The sequence below is a fragment of the Panthera pardus genome, unplaced genomic scaffold (genome assembly GCF_024362965.1).
Source record: "Panthera pardus isolate Hobbes unplaced genomic scaffold, ASM2436296v1 HiC_scaffold_24, whole genome shotgun sequence".
NCBI lineage: Eukaryota > Metazoa > Chordata > Mammalia > Carnivora > Felidae > Panthera > Panthera pardus.
The window spans coordinates 21,572,435-21,586,972 of NW_026526810.1; the positions used below are offsets into that span (position 1 = coordinate 21,572,435).

Consider the following 14,538-nt stretch of genomic DNA (forward strand, 5'->3'; position numbering starts at 1 on the left):
GAGAGAGCAGCCTCGGGTTCGCACAAGAGGACAACCTCTCTGGACCATGGACTGAGGAGCAAGAAGTACTTAGGGCCGAGTGTTGCAAGTTTTATTTTATTATTATTATTTTTTTTGAAACAGCATTTGGAGCTCAAACTCTGAGGTTTTCAAAGTTCAAGACTTTCCCAAAATGGAGCTGTGGCACATGCTCCTGGGGAGGAGGAAGGTTGCCCCAGAGTGCATACTAAGGTGTAGGAGATGATCTCCAGGGTCCACTGTGAGAGAACATTCCCCTTCCTGGAATACTTTTGGAAGAGGGTATATCGTCTCCCCGAGGATTAAAGACCCTGTAGGGGCCAGCCAAAGGCCTTTCATTAGCAGGGGACAGAAGAGCACCCAGAGGGAATATAACCTTTGCTGCTTTTAGCAGTGCTACACCATAGATTCTGCACACCCTGCAGGACTGTTTTTCAGGGACAGAGAGCCTCAGACACAGCCTGGAAAGGCTGTACTCCAGAGGAGGGGAGCAGATCTGCATGTTGTGTGGTCCTCTAAGACTTCAGGTTTTGAATCCCAGCCTCAGGCCAAAGAAAAAATGTAGGAGAATTGTGATGCAGGGTAAACTGACTGCCCTTGCTATTCTGTGAGGGCTGCCAGAACAGCAGGGGTGTGAGATCCCAGTCCAGGGACAAGAGACTGGAGTGGCACCAATTTCACTCCAACACCAACATGGTGGGACATCAGAGAGCAACACAGAGGCCCCCAGTGGAGGAGGGCACTTATACCAAACTCGTCTCCCACCTACCCCCAACTCCACCACGTGCTGGGCAACTGCTTATTTACTGGGGCAAGACTGACTGACTCTGAGCCAATGCAGTGAGCCTCTCCTCCACAATACCAGCACAGAGAGCATCCCCCATGCACCAAATACACTGAAAATAAAGTGCTCCAAAATGACACCTGCAGTTCTTTCTCTTTTATCTTTTGGAATCAGGCTCATACATTCTTGTTTTTTTTGTTTTTTTTTGCTTTTTTTTTTCATTTCATATTCTCTCTCTCTCTTTTTAGATCAGGCTTTTTTTATTCTTTTCTGTTTCTTTTTTCTTTTCTTCTTTTTTCTTTCCTTTCTTTTTCTTTGGAATAGACTTACTGTTTTTTGATTCTCTGTTTCATATTATTTGTTCCTTTTCCTTTTCTCTTTGGGACGAGGTTTTCATTTTCCCCCTTTCTCCAGTCTTACTTGAACAAACAAATCAAAGCACACCTAGTTAAAGGTCCCAACACTCCCCCACTACAAGCAGGGAGGAGCTCTGCAGAGGACTGACCGTGGGAAAGAGGAGCCAAAATACAATAGCAGAGTGCACACAGCATACACCAGAAACACTTCCTGAAGGGCCAGGCCTTGGATAGTGTATGACCCTTTTTTAATATAGCAGTACTCCCAGGTACAGGAAACATAACGGGCTTTTAAAACACGCAAAAAACAGAAATTTAGCCAAAATGACAAGATGGAGGATTCTCCCCACAAAAAATTCTCCCAAAAAGAAGAAATGACAGCCAGAGACTTGCTCAAAATGGATATTAGCAATATATCTGAACAATAATTTAGAAAAAGCCATAAGACTACTATTTAGGCCTGAAAAAAAGCCTAGAAGACACCAGAAAAAACTCTTGCTGCAGAGATCAAAGACCTGAAAACTAGTCAGGACAAAATAAAAATTGCTATAACTGAGATGCAAAACCAATTGGATATAGTCACAACAAGGGTTGAAAAAGCAGAGAGAGAATCAGTGATACAGAAGATAAAATTATGGAAAATACTTAAGCTGAAAAAAAAAAGAGTGAAAGGAAATTATTACATCATAAAGGGAGAATTAGAGAACTTAGTGATTCGATGAAACAAAACAATATCCATATTGTTACAGAACCAGGCTGGATCACTGGCAGAAAAACCAAGCGGCAATCAGAGATGTTGGTGCATCGGCGTTTTATTTTACACCAGTGGGCTCAGAGAAGATCCTTCTCCAGAGATCTGAGCCCCGAACGCAAATGGGAAAGATAATTTATAGCGTTATCTCTTCTGCATTCATGGTGGTTTGTACACGCATGGCAAACAGAGCAGGAAGAACCTGGAAGAGGAGTCTCTAAGCTAAGAACTAGAGCTTATGTTAGTCCCATCGGCCATCTTATGGTGCAGAACTTTACTTATTTTCCCAACATTCCCCCCTTTGATGCCTTTTTTTTAACAAAAAATCTATTTCAGTAGGCATCACCCTTTAGCTCTAGGGGTTGGTACCTTCAGAGGGCTAAGATGAATGTTGCAGTTTCCAGGTAATGTTGAGGGACCTGGTCAGGCTTTGTATAATGTCCGCTACAAATGCAGGTCCATTGTCACTGTGTATGGTTAGGAGCAGACCAAATCAAGGCACGATTTCCTGTAGAAGAGCTTTGGCCACCTCATGACTTCATTCCATCCTTGTTGGGAAGGCTTTGACCCAACCTGAATATGTGCAGATTATTACAAGGAGGTACCTGAATCCTTTGCTTGGTTGTATATCTGTAAAGTCCACCTCCAAGTCTTCAAAAGGGGGGCCCCATTCTTGGAATAAACCAGATCTCCTGGGTTTATATTGGGTGGGTTTCTAGTAATTGTCAGATCTGGTTTAGGGAGGATATGGTTTGAATATTTAGAGATCCATCCCGTCTTCCAATTGTTTAAATAATCTTATGCCCATGGGGTTTTATTATTATCTTCATAGAATAACAAGCACAGAAGATTGTCTATACATGAAATACTGTGGACAATTTTTCTGACGTTTACCTCAAGTTGTCTAGCTTAGGCAAACAACAAACATTTAAAGACAATCGTAACTAGAATTTAACATCCATAACAGTGCATTGTTGAAACATAGTTTTTCTCTCTAAAAACCCCCATTTCCAGAGATAGCCAAATTGAGACCAATGCATTTGTAGAACAAACCCAGTCTTAACAAACCTGGCCTAATTATTTACATAAGCTCAGCAAGAATAGCGATTGATCATGAGGATCTTTAAAGTTTGCTTTGCTGGAAACTTTTATAAGGAATTTCCAGGTTGAACTTTTTAGTAGCTTCTCCAGGCCAGAAGCCATGCCAAATACTTGCCATCGGACAGGCCTGCAATACCTGTAGAATTGGGTGAATTCCTCTTCACCAGGTCCCCAAGGTATCCTTAGGTTCTTGCACCTGCCAGGAAGTGACCTTCTTTATTCACCTGGTGAGGCTGCTGGGAGCTCTGTAAGCAAGGCATCAGGCCAACATTTCCTTTATGGCTCCATGTTTCATAAAGTCACCCCAAGTTCCTTAAAGCTGTCTGGTCATATCTGAATCTATGCATGTCACTCTCAAATATGACATTCCAGTCAAAGCCTTGGTAAAATAACCAGTATTTCCAAAGGTGACCTGTTACAAGATGAACAGATTCTTATTGAATTTATGCAAACAATTGTAATTGCTATGAAAGAAAGAATACTCACTGAGAGTTTTTGAATTTCAGAGGGTTTAGGTTGAGAGAAAAGATAAATGCTTCAGTTTACAAATGAATACTTTATGACACTTCTTTATGACATGTTATGACATATCTTAAGAGAAAGTCTCCTTAATCTGGAAGAGCAAACATTAGAGAGCCAGCAATATTTCCAACAAGAGTCACAAAACTGCAATCTTCCTCAGTTCATTTAGTCCCATGTTCCTAATTCTTGTTCAGTTTGAATGCAGCTTTTTAGCTCTGGAAATTCTTACCCATTTTAGTATTAACCTTAAAGATGTCAAATACCTGTATTTGTCCTAAAAGTCCTTTTTATAAATCTCCTTGAAGAAGAAACATGTTTTGTGAGAGAATAAGAACAATTATAAATGACAAAAGATCAGAAATGGACACTGTTAAAGATCTGATGAGAGTTCGTTATGATGCAATTAACAAAGAAATTCGGTTATTTCTATGACACATAACACTTCAGGTAATCAGAATATTAAGTGATGACCTTATCCCAAAACATTAAAAGTTTAGGAATTGCATATATATTTGGGCAGTTACAGCATTTACCCATGCAATGCAACCTAAGGTTTACCATTTTACGACAGTGCTTTTCCAAGTAACTTAGCATCCCAAATAAAAGGGCCTAATTGGTCAAAGACTTCATTTACCATTTAAATCCTGGGAAGTTTGTTAAAACCTTAGGAAGTAATAAAGCACATCCTAAATAGGATTACAGATCATTACAAATCTTAAAACCTTATTTATTCAACCAAGGTGGCAATAAGAGATCTTAAAGGTGAATGTATAGCATTATATTGTTGTTAGCAAAACCTAGCTCCTTTAACATTGAGAAGTTTTAACTAGCAATCAAAGACCTGATAAAGATGAAACCTAAAGTTTTGGTTTCCCTGGCAGGCAAAAGAGAAAAATACCTTTGTTTACATCGTCTTATCAAGAGTAGATCAACAGTCCAAGAAAACTGTCTTTTGAATAGAGAGAAAAGCAGAATTTCAACCTTATACCAATGTACTTTTAAAATTCCATTCATCTCAACCTTAGTCCATCCTGAGCACACATAAAATTCCTTTCCAAAGGCTTCCCTTCATGAACCTTCTACAACTTTCCTTTGCCTTCAAACTTTGTCCCAAAGCCATTTCTCTCCAAACCACCAGTCTCATTTAGGGCAAAATTACTTTCTTTTACCCTCAACAAAAAATGTATTTCCATTCCTTATATCTTTCTTACATATCTCCCACTTTTCTACATACAGGGTTGCTTTCCTTATTTTCATCAGTCTTAAGTACACTTGGCAGAATTTTAACTCTTAGGAAACCTTAGTCTCCAATTGAGGACTTAGTAACCAACAGAGAGGTGTTTACACCAGATTTTTTAGATGGTAAATTCATGAACCAATTAAGCACAAAGCGTGTCTTCCAATAGGTCCAAATAGCCTTAGTTTCTCTGCAATAAGAAGTTAAAAACAGAAACCTATGTTCAGTAATCAAAGTTTTAGCACTCTATCCTATTTGGAAAAGACCTAGATGTCCAATGAATTGAATCTCATTTTATCATGCAATCAAAACTTTACAGTTTCAGGTTACCAAAGACCTTGAAAGCTATCTTAACAATTACCCATGAAAACTTTGAGATAGACAAAATTAACTACCATTTTAAGCCATCTTTTTGCTAACAAATTGCAATAGAGATAACATGAGCCTATTTGACCTTTAGTCAACCTTGGTAGAATGAAAGTTTCATATTTAATGCTGATAACTTTATTTTTTTTTAATTTTTTTAATGTTTATTTATTTTTGAGACTGAGAGAGACAGAGCACGAATGGGGGAGGGGCAGAGAGAGAGGGAGACACAGAATTGGAAGCAGGCTCCAGGCTCTGAGCCATCAGCCCAGAGCCCGACATGGGGCTCGAACTCACGGACCGTGAGATCATGACCTGAGCTGAAGTCGGACGCTTAACCGACTGAGCCACCCAGGCGCCCCAAATGCTGATAACTTTAAAGACAGATCCAACAAACTTAAATTAGTTTAAACACCGAATATGTTTCACCTGCGTCCACTTGAAACTCAATCAATTGTCCCCCATTGTTAATTTTCACTTGGGACTCCAGTGGAGGTGGTCCAAGGGGGTACACTTTGCTCCTTGACCTCCAGGGTGGGAGGAGGAGCCAATGGTGCCTGAGGCGCTAAGAATGGTATAGGAACCAGTTATGCAGGCCTCACCCAAATTGGTGCAGAAACAGGAAGGGGAGAGGAAGGCAGAAGAGGCAAGGTGCCAGCAGAAGGCAGAGAAGGAAAACCCAATGCAAAACCTTAGCTCAGACAGAAGAGCAGATGCCATGTTTTTCTACCAAAGTGGAAATATGGAGTCCACATTAAGCCAGGAAAGACCGGGAATTTCCCCAAAACAAATGGAGTTTCAGCAGCTTCTTGGGAATATTCCTTAAAGTCCCCATCCCAAGGTAGACTAACCATAGTTGGCTCCAATTATAGCTGTTAACCCCAGAAATGAATGAGGGAGAAGCCCTCACATCTATTAGGCAGAAGAACAGAGAGAGAGAGTCAACATCCCCTTCAGTCTGATTCTATCTTGGTCAGACCAGTAAGTTCCCCTTCTCAAGGTTCCTCCCGATATTGGCTGGGTTTTGGGGGTCCCTTCCAATTCGGACACTCATTCTTCTAATGTTCCTTTTCCTTGCAGTAGGCACATTAGTCTTTTGCTAAGGGGGCTCTGGGCTTTCCCCACTTTTGTGGTTGAAGCTTCTCTGTCTTTACATTGTCCTTTTCTTTCAGTGCTGCTGTGAGAAGGGTGACCCTCTTTTTTCAGCTTCCCTCTCAGCTGTGACCTACCTGTTCATGAAAACTTTATTGGTGACCTCTATCAACTGAGTGATATTCATCCTAGCTAAGCCCTCTAGCTTTTGGAGTTTTCTCCTGATGTCTGAGGCACAGTCTGGCTGCTGGCCCTGGTGAGAGGATTCTCCGGGCCTGGGGGTGGAGAAGAGAAGAGTGGAGGAGTTTCAGGTCCCTGTGTGTGGGGGAAGAGGGGGCTCAATGGGTAAGGTGGAGGAAAGACAGGATCCTCCTCTGGGTCTCCCGCAAATACCTTGGGAACAGTGGGCTGCTTCTTTGGTTCTCTGGGTGAGGCGGCTAAAACCTTTGCCTGACTCTGCTTGTTATGGATGAATCACATACAAGGTGGGAGATTTGGGGCAACTTCAAGCCAGGAATTGATATATGGAAATTGGTCGGGGTGACCTGGGTTTCCAGTGACTACTTGCCAAACCTGTGGACCTTGGACACCTAATGTTCCTTCTGAGGACTATCCTACATTGAACATGGGCCATTTTAGTTCACAAAAGGTCCTTAACTTCCCAGGTGTCATTTTCATCCCAGAGTCGCCTGAGAATCCCTTTTTGAAGTTCTTAAGCATGATCTTGAGGATCATGGGCTTACTCTGTTTTGACCCCATTACTAATCCTTTTCCTGTGTCTGGTGTCACAAAGGCAGACAGAGGGGTAGGGGTGCCCCTTCTAATGAGGAGACCAGTCAGATGTCTGGCCATGTCCCAAAGGCACTTAGGTGACAATTAGCCATAGTGGTCTCAGCTTTGTGACTTATGATCAGAAACTATTCTAATGCCACCATAGACTATATGCCATTCACCACGGAATCGCAGATGGGCCCACTCAGACTCCGTGGGCTTTTGGGAACCTTAAGGGTGCCCACCCGTGGAGCCACAGAATTGAACTTGGCAGGCAAGCTAGACTGAGTCGTACATTCACACTCACGTATACACCAGAGGTTATTACATTCCCTCCCACAGAATTCCTACCTGTGAGACCTCTGAGGTCTCTGGGATCTGGTCCCCCTTCCACCACTATGGCTGGGCCAGACAGAATTGGAGCCACAGGCCTTACCAGTATCTGACATCAGGTCCAGGTCCTCACTTCCAAGTCTCCTTGAGTCCAGTGGGAATGGCGGAGCGGGGCTGGTCTGAGGAGACGAGTGGGAGACTGCCAAAAATCCGGCAGGGCTCACCTTCTCCATTGCAATTCTTTATTCCTTCACCGCCTCGCCATTCTCCCAAACTGGTGGCAACAATGGGCCAGCACAGTTGGGTTTCCCAATCAGAGAACCAAATATGTTATGGAACCAGGCTGGATCACTGGCAGAAAAACCACGTGGCACTTGGAGATGTTGGTGGATCAGTGTTTTATTTTACACTAGCAGACTCAGAGGAGATCCTTCTCCAGAGATCTGAGCCCTGAACACAAGTGGGAGGGGTAATTTATAGCGTTATCTCTTCTGCATTCATGGTGGTTTGCGTGGCAAACAGAGCAGGAAGAACCTGGAAGAGGAGTCTCTAAGCTAGAAACTAGAGCTTATGTTAGTCCTGTCGGCCATCTTATGGTGCAGAACTTTACTTATTTTCCCAACAATATCATAGGAGTCCCAAAAGAAGAATAGAGGGAAAAAAGGACAAAAGGTTTATTTAACCTTTTGTTATTATAAAAATTATAATTATAGCTGAGAACAAATTATAGCTGAGAACTTCACTAATCTTGGGAAGGAAACAGGCATTCAAGTCTAAGAAGCACAGAGAACTCCCCTCAAAATCAACAAAAACGGGTCAACACCACAAAACATCACAGTGAAACTTGCAAAAAAGATAGAATTCTGAAAGCAGCTAGGGACAAAATGTCCTTAACTGACAAAGATAGACACATAAGGTTAGCAGTAGACCTGTCCACTGAAATTTGGCAGGCCAGAAGGGAGTGGCTGGAAATGTTCAATGTACTGAACAGGAAAAATATACAGCCAAGAATGTTTTATCCAGGAAGGCTGTCATTCAGAACAGAAGAAGAGGTAAAGAGTTTCCCAGACAAACAAAAAGTAAAGGAGTTCTGAACCACTAAACCAATCTTGCAAGAAATTTTAAGGGGGACTCTCTGAGTGGAGAAACAAAGATGAAAGCAACAAAGACTACAAAGGACTGGATAACATCACCCTAAACACCAACTCTATAGACAACACAATGGCACTAAATCCGTATCTTTCAATAATCACTCTGAATGTAAATGGACTAAATGCTCCAATCAAAAGACACAGGGTATCAGAATGGATTAAAAAAAAAATCCATCTATATTCTGCCTACAAGAGACATATTTTAGACTGAAAAACACCTCCACATCAAAAGTGAGGGAATTGAAAACCATTTATCATGCTAAGGGAAGTAAAAAGAAAGGCAGAGTAGCCATACTTATATCAGACAAACTAGATTTCAAAGCAAAGACTGTAACAAGAGATGAAAAACAGCATTATATCATAATTAAGGGGTCTATCCACCAAGAAGACCTAACAATTGTAAATATATTTATGCCCCCAACTTGGAAAATCCAAATATATAAATCAACTAATAATAAACATAAACTTGCTGATAATAATACCAAAATAGTAAGGGACTTTAATACCCCATTTACAACAATGGACAGATGATCTAAGCAGAAAATCAACAAGGAAACAATGGCTTTGAATGACACAATGAACCATATGGACTTAACAGATATAGTCAGAACTTTTCATCATAAAGCAGCAGAAAACACATTCTTCTCAAGTGCACATGTAACATTTTCCAGAATGCACATAATGGGTCACAAATCAGCTCTCAACAGGTACAAAAAGACTGAGATGATATCATGCATATTTTTGGATCACAATGCTATGAAACTTGAAATAAATCACATGAAAAAATTTGGAAAAACCACAAATACATGAAAGTTAAAGAACATCCTTACTAAAGAATGAATGGGTTAACCAAGAAATTAATAAAGAAATTTAAAAATACATGGAAGCAAATGAAAATGAAGACACGACAGTCCAAACCCTTTGGGATGCAGCAAAGGCAGTCCTAAGAGGAAAGTACATTGCAATAAAGGCCTATCTCAAGAAGCAAGAAAGGTCCCAAATACACAACCTAACCTTATGCCTATAGGAGCTAAAAAAGAAGCAGCAAATAAAGCCTAAAGCCAACAGAAGAAGGGAAAAAATAAAGATTAGAGAAGAAGTAAATGATATTAAAAAAAACCAGAACAGATCAATGAAACAAAAAACCAGTTCTCTGAAATAATAAACAAAATTGATAAACCCTTAGCAAGACCTATCAAAAAGAAGAGAGAGAACACAAATAAATAAAATCACAAATGAAAGAGGAGAGATCACATGATTAGAGATCATGTCTAATACCACAGGCATAGAAACAATTATCAGAGAATACTAGAAAAATTATATGCCAAGATAATGGCCAAACTAGAGGAAATGGAAAAATTCCTCACGTACTACCAAAACTGAAACAGGAAGAAATAAAAATTTGAACGGATCCATAACCAGGAAAGAAATTGAATCAGTAATGAAAAATCTCCCAACAAACAAGATTCATGGGCCAGACAGCTTCCCAGGGGAATTCTACCAGACATTTAAAGAGTTAATACCTATTCTTCTCAAACTGTTCCAAAAAATAGAAATGGAAGGAAAGCTTCTAAACTTATTCTCTGAAGCCCACATTACCTTGATTCCAAAAACTTACAAAGACCCCACTAAAAAGGAGAATTATAGACCAATATCCCTGATGAACTTGGATGCAAAAATTCTCAACCAAGATACTAACAAATACAATTCAACAATACATTAAAAGAATTATTCATCATGATCAAGTGGGATTTATTCCTAGATTGCAGGGCTGGTTCAATATTTGCAAATCAATCAACATGATACACCACATTTATAAAAGAAAGGATGTGAACCATATGATCCTGTCAATAGATGCAGAAAAAGCACTTAACAAAATACAGCATCGCTTCTTCATAAATCCCTTAAGAAAGTAGGGATAGTAGGAACATACCTCAACATGATAAAAGCCATATATGAAAGACCCACAGCTAATATCATCCTCAATGAGGAAAAACTGAGAGACTTCCCCCTAAGATCAAGAACACAACAGGGATGTCCACTCTCACCACTGTGGTTCGACACAATATTGAAAGTCTTAGCCTCAGCAATCAGACAACAAAAAGAAATAAAAGGCATACAAATTGGCCAGGAAGAAGTAAAATTTCTACTCTTCACAGATTCATTCTTTCAGAAAACTGAAAGACTCCACAAAAAAACTGCTAGAACTGATACATAAATTCAGCAAAGTTGCAGGACAGAAAAACAAAGTACAGAAATTGGTTGTGTTTCTATATACCCATAATGCAGCAGAAGAAAGAGAAATCAAGGAATCAACCCTTTTACAATTACACCAAAGACATAAGATACCTTGGAATAAACCTAACCAAAGAGGTAAAGGGTCTTTACACTGAAAACTATAGAAAACTTATGGAAAAAACTGAAGACACAAACAATTGGAAAAACATTCCTTGCTCATGAATTATAAAATGTCAATATCACCCAAAGCAATCTACACATTCAATGCAATCCCTATGAAAATAACACCAGAAATCTTCACAGAGCTACAACAAACAATTCAAAAATTTGTACGGAACTAAGAAAGACCCCAAATACCCAAGTAATGTTGAAAAAGCACATCAAAGCTGGAGGCATCACAATCCTGGACTTTAGCCTGTACTACAAAGCTGTAATTATCAACACAATATGGACCTGGCACATAGATCAGTGTAAAATAACAGAATCCATAAATGGACCCACAAATGTAGGGCCAACCAATCTTCCACAAAGCAAGAAAGAGTATGGACAAAAGACAGTCTCTGCAGCAAATGGTGCTGGGAAAACTGGACATGCAGAGGAATAAAACTGGACCACTTTCTTACACCATATACAAAAATAAATTCAAAATGCATGAAAGACCTAAATGTGATACAGGAAACCATCAAAATCCTACAGGAGAACATAGGCAGCAACCTCTTTGACATTGTTCATAGTAACTTATTACTAGATATGTCTCCTGAGGCAAACCAAAGCAAAACCAAACTATTGGGACATCATCAAAATAAAAAGCTTCTGCAAAGCAAAGGAAATGATCAAAAAAATGAAAAGGCAACCAACAGAATGGGACAAGATATTTGCAAATGACATATCTGATAAAGGGTTAGTATCCAAAATAAATAAAGCATTTATCAAACTCAACACCCACAAAATAAATAATCCAGTGAAGAAATGGGCAGGACATGAATAGACGTTTTTTTCAAAGAAGACATCCAGATGGCCAACCAACATATGAAAAAATGTTCAACATCACTCATCATCAGGGAAATACAAATCAAAACCACAGTGAGATACCAATTCACACCTGTCTGAATGGCTAAAATGAACAACTCTGGAAATAACAGATGCTGGCAAGGATGCAGAGAAAGGGGAACACTTTTACACTGGTTGGTGGAAATGCAAACTGGTGCAGCCACTCTGAAAAACAGTGTGGAGGCTCCTCAAAAAATTAAAAATAGAACTATCCTACAACCCAGCAATTTCACTACTAGGTATTTATCCAAAGGATACAGGAGTGCTGATTCATAGGGGCACAGGTACCCAATGTTTATTTACAGCAGTGCTATCAACAAGAGCCAAATTATAGAAAGAGCCCAAAAGACCACTGACTGATGAATGAAGATCTGTGGGTACATATATATAATGGAGTATTACCCAGCCTTAGAAAAGAATGAAATCTTGCCATATGCAATGATGTGGAGCTAGAGAGTGTTATGCTAAGTGAATGAGTCAGTCACAGACAAAGATAAATACCATATGATTTCACACACATGTAGAATTTAAGAAACAAATTTAAATTCTTTAACAAGAATTTAAGAGCAAAGGGGAAAAAGAGGGAGAGAGAGACAAACCAAGAGACAGACTATTTACTATAAAGAACAAACTGATGGTTACCAGAGGGGAGGTGGGTAAGGGGGTGGGTTACATAGGTGATGATGGGTATTAAGGAGTGCATTTGTTGTGATGAGCACTGGGTGTTGTATGTAAGTGATGAATCCCTAAATTCTACAACTGAAACTAATATTACATTGTATGTTAACTGGAATTTAAATTAAAAAAAGAAAATCTGGGATTGAATATAAAGAATAAATAGTTCATAGAAAAGGAAATACAAATGGCTCAACCTCTCCTATCATAAGGTAAATGTGAATTAAGGCAATACTGAGATACCATTTCTCATCTATCAGATTGGTAAATGTCCAAAGTTGGATAATGCAGTCTTCTGGGAAATGAAACACTCTCATACATAGCTGGTAGGAATGTGTATACAAAGCAATTTGGCAATATCTATCAAAATTACAAATGCATATACCCTTGACTAGACAAATTCTTGGAATTTAACTTGTACTCTATAAAATTACATACATATGCAGCATTATTTGCATTAGGAAAAGATGAGAAACAACCCAGATGTCTATCAACAGGGTTAAATAGACCATAGTACTCGTGTAAAATATAATACTAAGCAGTTATAATAAAGTACTCTGTGTACTGCCATGAAAAGATCTCTAAATGTATTATGAAATATAAAAAGCAGGGGTGTCTGAGTGGCTCAGTCGGTTAAGTATCTGATTCTTGACTTCAGCTTGGGTCTCAATCTCATGGTTCATGAGTTTGAGCCCTGCACTGGGCTCTGCGTTGACAGTGCAGAGCCTGCCTGGGATTCTCTTTCTTTCTCTCTCTCTCTCTATAAATACATACATACATACATACATACATACATACATACAAAAAAAATAAAAAAGCAAAGTAGAATACAGTGTTAAAACTTTTTGAAAATAAGATTTCAGGCTGGTTTTGGCCTATATATGCATGAATATGTTAGAAGATAAACAACCAACTTTTAGAATTGGTGACTTATGAAGATTGAGTAGAAAACTGACACATCAGGGGAAAGGGTAGAAATAATAATTTGCACAGTATATCTTTTGCTTGATTTTGACCATGTGAATTTGTCACCAAAATTTTAAAATGCCAACAGATTCTGTAACCAAAACTGAAGCAATGATTAGAAATAGTTGCTAAGGAATAATCTTAGCCTGAGGTAAGACTGCACCCCAGACCTTTCATTCATATCTTTGCCAGGCAATGGTAGCCAGCTCAGAGACAAAAATGAGATTGAGCAAGTGGCCTTCCAAAACCAAGCTTCTTGTTTCAGATGACCTCAAGGTAACAACCACCACTAAGTTCAAAGAGAAGGAATGGACTCAGAATAGAAGACATTAAGTGAAAGACATAAACTTTTTACATTTAAAAATTGTTTATTTGAGATCGTTAGTGTAGTTACTTACAGTGAACTGAGTAGACACAGAAATATCTAGAGCCTAGTAAATTTTTTAATGGATTGCATTACCAAAAAAACCTTACCTGCACAAGCCTGTTAAAATCCTCAAGCAATTCCTAGACCTCCAAATCCAAACAGCAGGCAGTATGATGAAAACTTTGCAGTCCCCAAGAATGGTGAAGGGTAGCAGAACAGTCCACCTCAAAATATACCACTTTGACAAAGGATTATTTTGAGCTGAAGGGAACTGAGAAGAAACAGATTCTCTGCCTTCTCCTTCTCTACCAGGAAGAGCAGGAGAATTGTTAATCACCAGAGGCAATTCTAGACTCTTATCAACCTGGAGGTGACACCAGAGAAATCTATAGAACAAAACTTATTAACTAGCCTTTACCTTGCATTAATTTTTGCCATATATTTACCTTCTCATGGAGTGCCACCCTTTAAAGGTTAAAATCCCTTTTCCTTTGTAACTTGCCACTTATCTACAAATTTATTGTTCTTTGTTCAGATGCTATATAAGCCCCCTAGTTCTAACCATACCTTTTAATTATGCATCACTGAGTACTCTCATGTGTACATAAATGTAAGCATTAATAAACTTCTATTTGTTTTTCTCTTGTTAATCTGTCTTTGTCAGTCTAACTTGCAGGGCTCCAAGCAATGAATCTAAGACAGGTAGAGGAAAAAGATGTTTTTTCCTCTCCCCTACAAGGACATACTGTGCAATGACTAC

At 39.2% G+C, this 14,538-nt stretch overlaps 1 protein-coding gene across 3 annotated transcripts in view; it reads right to left on the reverse strand.

Moving 5' to 3' along the window:
* Nucleotides 1–14,538, reverse strand: part of NRG4 (neuregulin 4) — a 114,883-nt gene that overhangs the window by 60,859 nt on the left and 39,486 nt on the right. Inside the window, exon 2 of one of the 3 annotated variants that reach the window (XR_008417004.1) lies at nucleotides 1,953–3,422. The exons of the other annotated variants lie outside the window; for them this stretch is intronic. The gene's annotated coding sequence lies outside the window, so the exon portion shown is untranslated. Of the gene's footprint in view, nucleotides 1–1,952; nucleotides 3,423–14,538 lie in introns of those variants that run through there. 3 annotated transcript variants of the gene reach the window in all.